General features: G+C 38.1%; 1 long non-coding RNA gene across 1 annotated transcript; it reads left to right on the top strand.

Annotated features, from left to right (window-relative positions):
- The first annotated feature begins 1,729 nt into the window (after positions 1-1,729).
- Positions 1,730-4,956, top strand: LOC138623448 (uncharacterized). Its single transcript, XR_011311080.1, has 4 exons — positions 1,730-1,970; positions 2,553-2,612; positions 3,128-3,200; positions 3,388-4,956. It is a non-coding gene; the product is annotated as an uncharacterized lncRNA (long non-coding RNA).
- Positions 4,957-9,236: the final 4,280 nt, after the last annotated feature.

Raw genomic sequence — 9,236 nt, 5'->3', positions numbered from 1 at the left:
ATATTATGTATTAAAGGAGATCAAGTGAAGACCTTTGACGTAGTTTTCTTCTGTCCATGACAATTATGCGTTGGTGTCATCACCCACCTCACCACCACCACCACCGCCACCACCCCCAACACCAACCTTGCATCTTTATTTTGATATTACGTGGCTTTGTTTCCACCATTGATGGAGCCTATTATCAAAGGTACCCATCCTCACCCACTCCAATATTAGTTTAAAGGTCGTTTTGAAACATTTGCATTGTTCTGCTTCTCAGATTAAACTATAATTCATTATTATGCCATTAGATTTGGCTCTTGTTTGGAAAGTATTTCATCACCCGAAAATGCAGAACTAAGCTACACACCCCGGTGAAGCAACTCTGTTTCGGTCTTTATTTCAATCATGTTTGTCATCGGAGGAACATAGGCTGAGGAACACAAGGGATTTCTCCCTAGCTGTAAACATGCACATGACTGGACACTGCTGACTCTCAGAAATGCACTTCCTCCTCAGCTTTTCCTATCTAAATCAAGAATATTCTGTTTACCATCATTTAACTAAAATACAAAGCCCATATTCTGCAGTGCACATAAAGGTGTTCAGCCACTGTGGAATTAAAGTCAGTAACAAGTCCAGGCTTGTTGTTTGTTTTTGTGTTACTTGACCATTGCCAGTCATAAAGGTACTTGACTGCATGCAAGTGTCATGTTGTAGTCCTCATTTCTGTCTGATGACGCATAGCTGAACTAAGAGCCATCCTGTTTTGCTGCCATGAAAGTTTCCCCATGCAAAGTACATACAGAGAAAGTGAAACCACATTTATTGACCTCAAGCGAATTTAGTGGCAGGTGGGAATTTTCAAGAAGTGCAAATAGTAAACAACATGACTTTTAGTGCATCCCACAGATAATTTGACTGACATTTTGTTTGATGCGTTTTCTTCAGTAAATTGCTGTGTCGGAGAGATGAGATCATGGTAATGAGGTTAAGTTCCTTATTAAGCAAATATTTATGATTGAACTGTTTAAACAGCAATATGTGATTTCATTAGGCTGCAGTTTGTATTTATTTTTTCTTTAGTTTCTGGTCTCATCAGCCAAATATTTTAATTGAAATAAAATACAGAGAAAAAAATGCTGCCAAGTCTAGCTTTACAGTGAAAAAGATGCAAAGATGATTTGATTCTGAATTAATAGACCAGATATATTGTTTAACTCTTCTAATCAACCCTCACTCACATTTAGCACATAATCCTCTTCCAGAGTATGTTTGAGTATGTTATTCAATTTTATTCTACCATGTTTTAATATAAACAAAAATTGAGGGAAAAAAAAATCTGTAACAAAAAAAGCAAATGAATGATTTTCAATGTTGGATGATACATACAATGATACTTCACATCTCAACATAAAGAAGGAAGTGAATGATTCATATTGGCATAAATTCATGTCAATGTTCTTCACTTCTTCCTTTTCTCCCTGCAGTGAGTTCTGTTCCTCCTGTGTGAGTTGTGGTGAGTAGGAGAAAAGGGCCAGCCCCCAGATGCAGATATAATCTGGTCCTCCTGTGTCTGCCTTCAGTAACGTACAGGGGGAAGTACCATCTGGATTCCTCTTAGCACTATAGATATTTAGGGCAGGGCAGAACACAGTCAGAGATTAAAACATCCCCATCACATGCACACACTGAGCTCAGGAAACGATCATACACGCGCACGCACAAACACACACACACACACACACACACACACACACACACACTGCTCCGGTGCACAGCAGAGGAAACTCGGGACCTGTACATTTATCATCTCTTAACATCTGTCTTCCTGCACTCCCCAGGCTCAGACCGCTCTGAACACTGCCGTTGGACTGACAATGTCACAGTCTACCCTGCCCTTGGTCCTCCTGTTGTGGACCACCATCCTTTCCATATGCCAGGTCGTGTTCATCATCCTCTTCTTCACGGCGCAACATCGTGACCTGGTGAGACCTCTTCAAACAGCCTCAGGTTGAATTTGGAGGATGTTATTTCTATTAATGATCAGACACAAACTTTATATTTTAAACTTTAACAACAATATTGACATGAACAGAGTATGCCAGAGAAATGCCACCAGTGTGTTAAAACACCTGTGAACTGCATCTGTTCTCTCTTGTGGTTTTGGTAACTCAGCTGTTAAGAAGCACTCCTCTGCTTGTGGTCTGCAGCTGGTTACAGACCCTCGTGATGACTCCCAAAGCTTTTTCATAGTGTTCAGATAGAAATGTGTGTTTTAGCTTAATTCATTTCCTGGAGATGACACAAAACAATACAACAACAATAGAGCAAAATATAACTCTAGCATTGTAGTTGGCTGATAAGCAAACATGTTTAAGTGTTTAGAGTATATTACTGTATAATGCTTCTACCAGACAGTGACTGACTGTCTATAAGAAAACAGACAACTGATTTTTCGTTGATAGATTTAGCAATGCCATTTAGAGAACCTGAATGGCTTTATTGCACTGAAACCGTTGTGTCTTATTTATTAAGAGCGTACTTTGTGCTTCTTTTTCCTTTTCCAGTCTCAGAACAGTAGCGCCGTAGGCCCTGAGCACAAATCCCAGAAACCCGATGCACTTTTGGTAAGACAACCACAGTTTCAGAGTTTGTGCTTCTCTTATTGACCTCACTGTGTTGTGTCATACTGTTGATTCTTGCAATCTGATCACACATTCTCATGGTAATTAAGATGACATATTGTTGTTATTAGTTTTTTATGTGTTTGCAATTTCAAATATTACAGATAAACAAATCTTGCAAACCGCACAGATCTATCTCAAATAACTTCCATTTCTTTTGAGTTTCTCATGTTAGATACTCTAACCACTCTCCCCACCTCGTGGAGGAAGCACAATGACGTCATTGACACATTCGGGGAAATGCCACTAAACTAAGCTGTCGTCTCTTCTTTTTTTTTTTACGTAGTGCATGCTCTATTGTGTTCTTACTTTGAAGATGTAGAAGCGATACTCTCATCACCACACTTAAGAAAATGTTACTTCTTTGTAGCTGGTCTATGTGTCACTCTGGAAGCCATGTTGGTACCACATTAAATGTTAATAATTTGAGATTAATAGGTCTCTCTTTCTTTCAACAGCACCCCACTGAAGATTCACTTACATTTAAAAAAAGCCAAATGCTCTCCTATGAAGCTAAAGAATACCGTTCAGGTAACTATTCCCATGTTGTTGGAAGTACAGATGATGTTATTGTCAGCGGAAACATGTAACTCCAGGAATTTATTCAAATGTGATTTCATTGGAAAATACATTACAGTATCATGCTTAGTGTGAAATTGTATTCAGAAAACAAGAAGAACAAATTCACAGCTAATGGTTGCTTTTCTGTCACCTACAGGTGTCATTAAATGGTCCTCAAGATATGAAAAGTCAGAACTGCTTATAAAAGAAGAAAAAGAAAAGGATTTTCTGTTAATAATGAGAGATGGATACTGCTTCCTGAATCTTCAGGTGACACTGTGCAAACAAACACAGGAGTTGGAGAAATGTGAGCGCAATGTGAGCCTAAAGTTGAATGAAGAAGTTCTCCTGAAGGGTTGGATTAACACAAAAACAAACAGCACGGGCCTGCTGGGCGGGGTACACGGCCTGGTTGCTGGAAAGAAGCTGGTGGTCCACGTCCACCCGCCACCATCGTGTATTGAAACCGATGGTTTGGTGACCCACCTGGATATCATCTGGATGGAAAATTCTTAGTTCTGATTGTATATACTTAATCCTTGGCACCTTCCAGGGCACCTGTCCAGCTATAAAACACCCTCTGCAGCAAACCTGCTCTGATGTAAAGATGGTTGGGTCTGTTTATTGTTCTCTTGGGGCTGAAAAGACTTCTGCCTTTGGATCAGCAGGTCATCAAATCACGTAGCCGTCTTTCTGCAGTCAGAGAGGAGCGGTGTCACAGAGAGTGAATGAAACAGGTCGATTCAACATTGAAGAGTGCCTTTTGCTTGCTGGCTGAGTAAAAACGTATTCTTTTAAATTCTGGTCTACTAAGAAGAATAAAAACACTCTTAAAATAGGATTCATAATGATTAAATATCCTGTCAAATAATTTTAGCCAAAAAGTAAATACACCGTGTACCAGCTCCAGAGTTAGTCATCACTACAAATCTGTTTCTCTGCTGTTCGGAGAAGTCTTCTGAAAATTCAAACTCAGTAATTCAAAAACATAATATAAAGTATGCTGTAGGTTTGGGGGAAATTTCCTTTTATATTGCATAGAATCAAAAAGCAAAGCTGGACTGTTCTCATCCCTTCTTGAATAGCTGTGATCACAGGAGGAACACAGCCAAACAGATATTTAGGAGTGAAGGGAATTTACTTAATTGTTCAAATTGTATTTCTTTGTTGGACTTTCTTCCTTTTATGTGCCACATTTATTGGCAGAAAACCTAATTTTTCAGCAAACAGTGATTTGCACAGCTCCTATTTGTTAATTGCTGATTTATTTCTTGATGTGATGTTGTATGTGTGAATTATATATTTATGTTGAATTTATTTATTGTTTTAAAACAAAAATATATACAGCATACACATACATATTGTATATAGCAAAATACCTTTGGCTGATCAAGCTAAGAATCAATGAATGTATGTGATTGACAATGTGCATCATACTTATTGTTAGAGAGACACTGGAATGTATTGTATGTGTTTTCTTTCATTTCTGCATGAATGTTTAACTGGACAACGTAGTTGGTTTTTAGTACAAAACTGTGGATGTGATTTATTTATTTACAACTGGTTATGTGGAATTCACATTTTTATTCACTGCTTGCAATGATTATGGAATTTATTTGTTAATCATGATCAAATACATATTTGTATAAGTGAAATGTGACTACAAAACTAATCTCCAAATGTCCCTCACTACTTGTATTACATTACAACACATGAAATCACAAGTAATGATGGTTATTGTCAAAAGTTTCATGTGTTTAGAAACATTGGGGAAAAAAAAATCGAAAATTGAATTTGTTCTGGGAACCTTTAAAAGTATGTTTTTACATTTGACCATGTCAACATAACTGCTGATTTGAAAAATATAATATTGTTACAGTTGAAACCCTTATTTTCTGTCTGTTATCTATTATATTTGAGTTGTTTAAAAGCTCCAATGTGGAGCTAAAAATAGCAAACGAAATCACAACAAAGACTTAGTAATTTTGACTGAGTCATCTTTGAGACCCTGTATATGCAGTGAAAGTGAGAGGTCTTAAGTCAGCAGTGGGTTGGCGTGGAGTCACTTATAGAGAGATACAGCTGGGACCCTCCCTGTTACTTGCTGTCGAAGAATATGCCCTCCAGAGTTTGACGACGCAAAATAAACCGGTGCCTCTCAGACAAAGAGGCACCATCAACATCATAGTGAAAACATTTATCACAAAAAAAGGTCATTGGAACATGATATTAGTCATCACAGCTAGGAAACACGTTTTCCAAGTCAGTGAGATTTCATCTGAACACTTGTTTTCCTACCCTCCGCCGCAGAGTCCCATATCTCTTGCTGCTCAATGTGTTAGCTGTTGCCACCACAGCTTCCGATTACGCTGAGGAAATGTCCAAGTTGTTGAATTCAAACGCAAGTACAAATTAACTCCCACTCTCTCGTTTATTAGAGGCATCGGCATGTGTTGGTTTGTTCCTACATTTGCTTTCCACTGCCCCATGACAAGGCCATGAGATGTCTATCCACATACAGATGTGAGGCAGCTTGCGTTGTCGCCTCTTTACATTATTTCCCCCCAGACATCGTGGAGAGAGCTTGTGTGTGTTGTCAGACATATTTTTAATATGCAGTCTTTGAATTACATGCTCATTTGACTTCTGCTGCTACTGCAGGTAAAAATGACACAAGATTTGCCAGAATTCAAGACGATCTGGGATGATTTTTGTCACTGCACTTTTTACCTTGATTAAATGTGAGAGCAAAAGCTGTGATTTTTTTTTTTTTTTTTTTTTATGTGCCAAAGACTTTTGGCACATAATTGGATTTTTTTCGATGCGTTGTTTACAAATGTCAAATGTCAGCTCGCCACTGCTCTCTACGTGATCAACAAACCAACACAAGGGGACAGCATTTAGCTGTGGGCCATTTGTTGTGTACCACGACCAACTCTTTCACTTTTGCTTTTCCTGAAAACTTTGTTCTAGTCACCTCATGTTGCTTCAAAGCAGAAAAAAAAGGTGTTTACGAGACGGAAAGATGGTGCTTTGTTTTAAAAGCAGTGTGTAAAAACGATGACAATGTTTCAACAGGTTCACATCTGATGAACTGAGTCCTGCTTTATCAATGGAAAACATTGTTTTCATAAATGGAAATCTGAACAGTTCATTTTATATCAAAGCCTATAGGGTAATCCCAGTCCCACACAAATTCTCTGTAAAATCATGTCTAGACAAGACTTTAATGATGTGGGGTTAAAAAAAAAACAGCAACATGAATCCCAACCACACAGCTAATGCAGCTCCCACTCCTCTGCTAGTATAGTTTCTCACACCTCAGGTCAGCCAGCGCTGGAAGATAATGACTCACACATGCATTCATGAAAACTAAAGACTGGAAAAGAATCTCTAAGCCTACTTTACTATCTACCATGATTTCATAGATACTATAATGAGTCAAGAATAGAGAAACCTAAACTTTGGACTGTAATTACAGTGTCAACTTATGAGTGTTTTCCCAATGTGATTAAAAATGTGCAATAAATGCCAGAGGTAAAATTCACATGTCGTTCACTTAACACACCCACCTGTATACACATACTCATACACATACACACAGTCCTGCTACCATTTCACTAGACATCGTTCCCCAGGTCTGGGGTTGGAAAGTGAGTCAGGCAATGTGCCGCTTACACCCGGCTCCCCCCCACCCCCACCCCCCCCCCACCCCGGCAGCCCCCACCATACCATTTCCTCCTCAGTTTACAAATATACAACTCTGTAGGCGTTTTTCAAGAGCAGCTTCTTCGCACAGACCCAGATGAAGGGGAAGCGTAACATTGCCTGAGAGATACAAGAGAGAGAGAAAAAAAAATCTTAAAAGAGTAATGGGCTTTTTGTTTGTACTGGGCATCAAGGTAATGAATTGAAGATGACAATTTTACAGTAAATACTGAATTCTGACCTGAACATGTGCTGACTTAAAGTGATGCATGTCCGACTTACAACATTGCATGATGGTTAGAAATTTTCACAATGTCACATGATGTTAAAACCTTGCTACAGCGAAGCAGCTGCAGTTTTCTGAGTCAGGCACTGCAGCTGCTCTTCTCCGGCATCACCGGGTCAGAACCTCCTCTGTGACGACACTACTCTGTCCTGTTAGGTTTTAAGTTTAATTGGCATGCATGACATAAAGTTTGGTTTTATTCCAAGATATTTATTCAGATGTAATTATCTTTCCTATCTTTCTATTAAACATACTTAGATGTGATTTGTGTCCAACACTTATGTAAATTGTGTCTCGTCTGTAAATTTTAGAAAGCAACACATTTGGGTGAATTAACAGTGTCAGCTCATCAGTCTGAAATATTGAGTTTTACACGTATACGCTTAAAATGCAAGCCACAGAGCAGCTGCTGGTTTCCCACACGGAGTTATATGAACAAGCTGCTGCTGAGACACAAATGGATGAATTTGTATGTGTTGGCATGTTGCTTATCGATGATAAAATGTTTCAAGATACAAAACTGAACATGACAGCCAAGTAAGATGATAAATGACCTTGTAAGTTTCTGTTGTAAGGACTTCACTGTCTTCGACTTCGACTCAGACTTAATCCCACAGTGGGGAAATTTTGTCATCACAGCAGCATTGAAACACAAAAAAGGTGATACTGTCATACTATTGCATGTCGTCCAAAATACCTAAAAAAGTCATACTATGGTGTGTCGTCCGAAATATGACAAAAAGGCCATGTCCTCAAAAGCACCAAAGAAAGTCACAGTGTCACAGGCACAATGGTGTAGATGTTTACAGCTGGTGCCTTTCATTGAGAAGGAAATTGGTTCAATTCCTGCTGTAGACATGCTTGTCAATTCCAAAAAAAGTAATACTATTGCATGTCATCCGACAGGTGACTAAAAAGTTACACTATAACATGTCGTCCGAATTATGCAAAATAAATCATACTGTAGCATTTCGTCTAAATTATGCAAAAAATGTCATCCTGTAGCATGTCGTCCGAATAATGCAAAACAAGTCATACTATAACTATAACACATCATCCAAATTAGGCAAAAAGTCATACTACAGTATATCGACCGAAACATGAAAAAAAAGTCATACTGTAGTGTGTCGTCCGAAATATATATAAAAAAGTAATACTTTAGCATTTTGTCCAAAATATGAAAAAAAAGTCAAAATATAGCATGTCCAAAATATTTTAAAAAACTAATACCATAGCACATCGTCCCATATTTGAAAATCATACTATAGCACGTCGTCTGATATTTGAAAAAAGGTCATACTATAGCATGTTGTCCGAAATATGAAAAAAAGTCATACTGTCGCATGTCGTCGGAAATATGAAACAAAAGTCACACCATAGCATGTCGTCTGATATTTGAAAAAAGGTCATACTATAGCATGTTGTCCGAAATAAGATTAAAAAAAAGTCAAACAATCGCTTGTCGTCCGAAATATGTCAAAAAAGTCTTGTTATAGCATGTCGTCCAAACTATAAAAAAAATTAAAAAAAAAAAAAAAAGTAATACTGTAGCATGTCGTCCGACAACCTAATATAGTATGATATTATAATGACATTTTTTACAACATACGATCACATTACTTTTTGGACGACACACTATACTATATATACATACATACATATACAGCTCTGGAAAAAATTAAGAGACCACTCCAAATTTTTCTTAAATCAGCATCTCTACGTGTATGGCTGCCATTCCATTCCAGTGTCTGTTCAATTCCAATACAGGCACACCTGATTCTACTTAATGAGGTGTCAATTTGGTGATCACCTGAACCAAATCTTATTTAATGAAGAAAAGTATTAAAAAAAAAAAAAACAGTGCTGTGGCCATCACCATCCTCTTGCAATAGGATCAGCTGGATGGCAGAAAGATGCCAAAAGAGTTCAAAAGAAAAGTTTTGAGTGAGGAAAAGAAGAATTCTGGTTTTACTGGCAGAGGGATACAGTGGGCGTCAGGTTGCTTCCATCCT

The sequence above is a fragment of the Brachyistius frenatus genome, unplaced genomic scaffold (genome assembly GCF_029030835.1).
Source record: "Brachyistius frenatus isolate BFR_SWC_R1_liver_20210118 unplaced genomic scaffold, ASM2903083v1 Contig_43, whole genome shotgun sequence".
Taxonomy (NCBI): Eukaryota; Metazoa; Chordata; class Actinopteri; family Embiotocidae; genus Brachyistius; species Brachyistius frenatus.
This window is presented reverse-complemented; position numbering and strand designations above follow the sequence as displayed.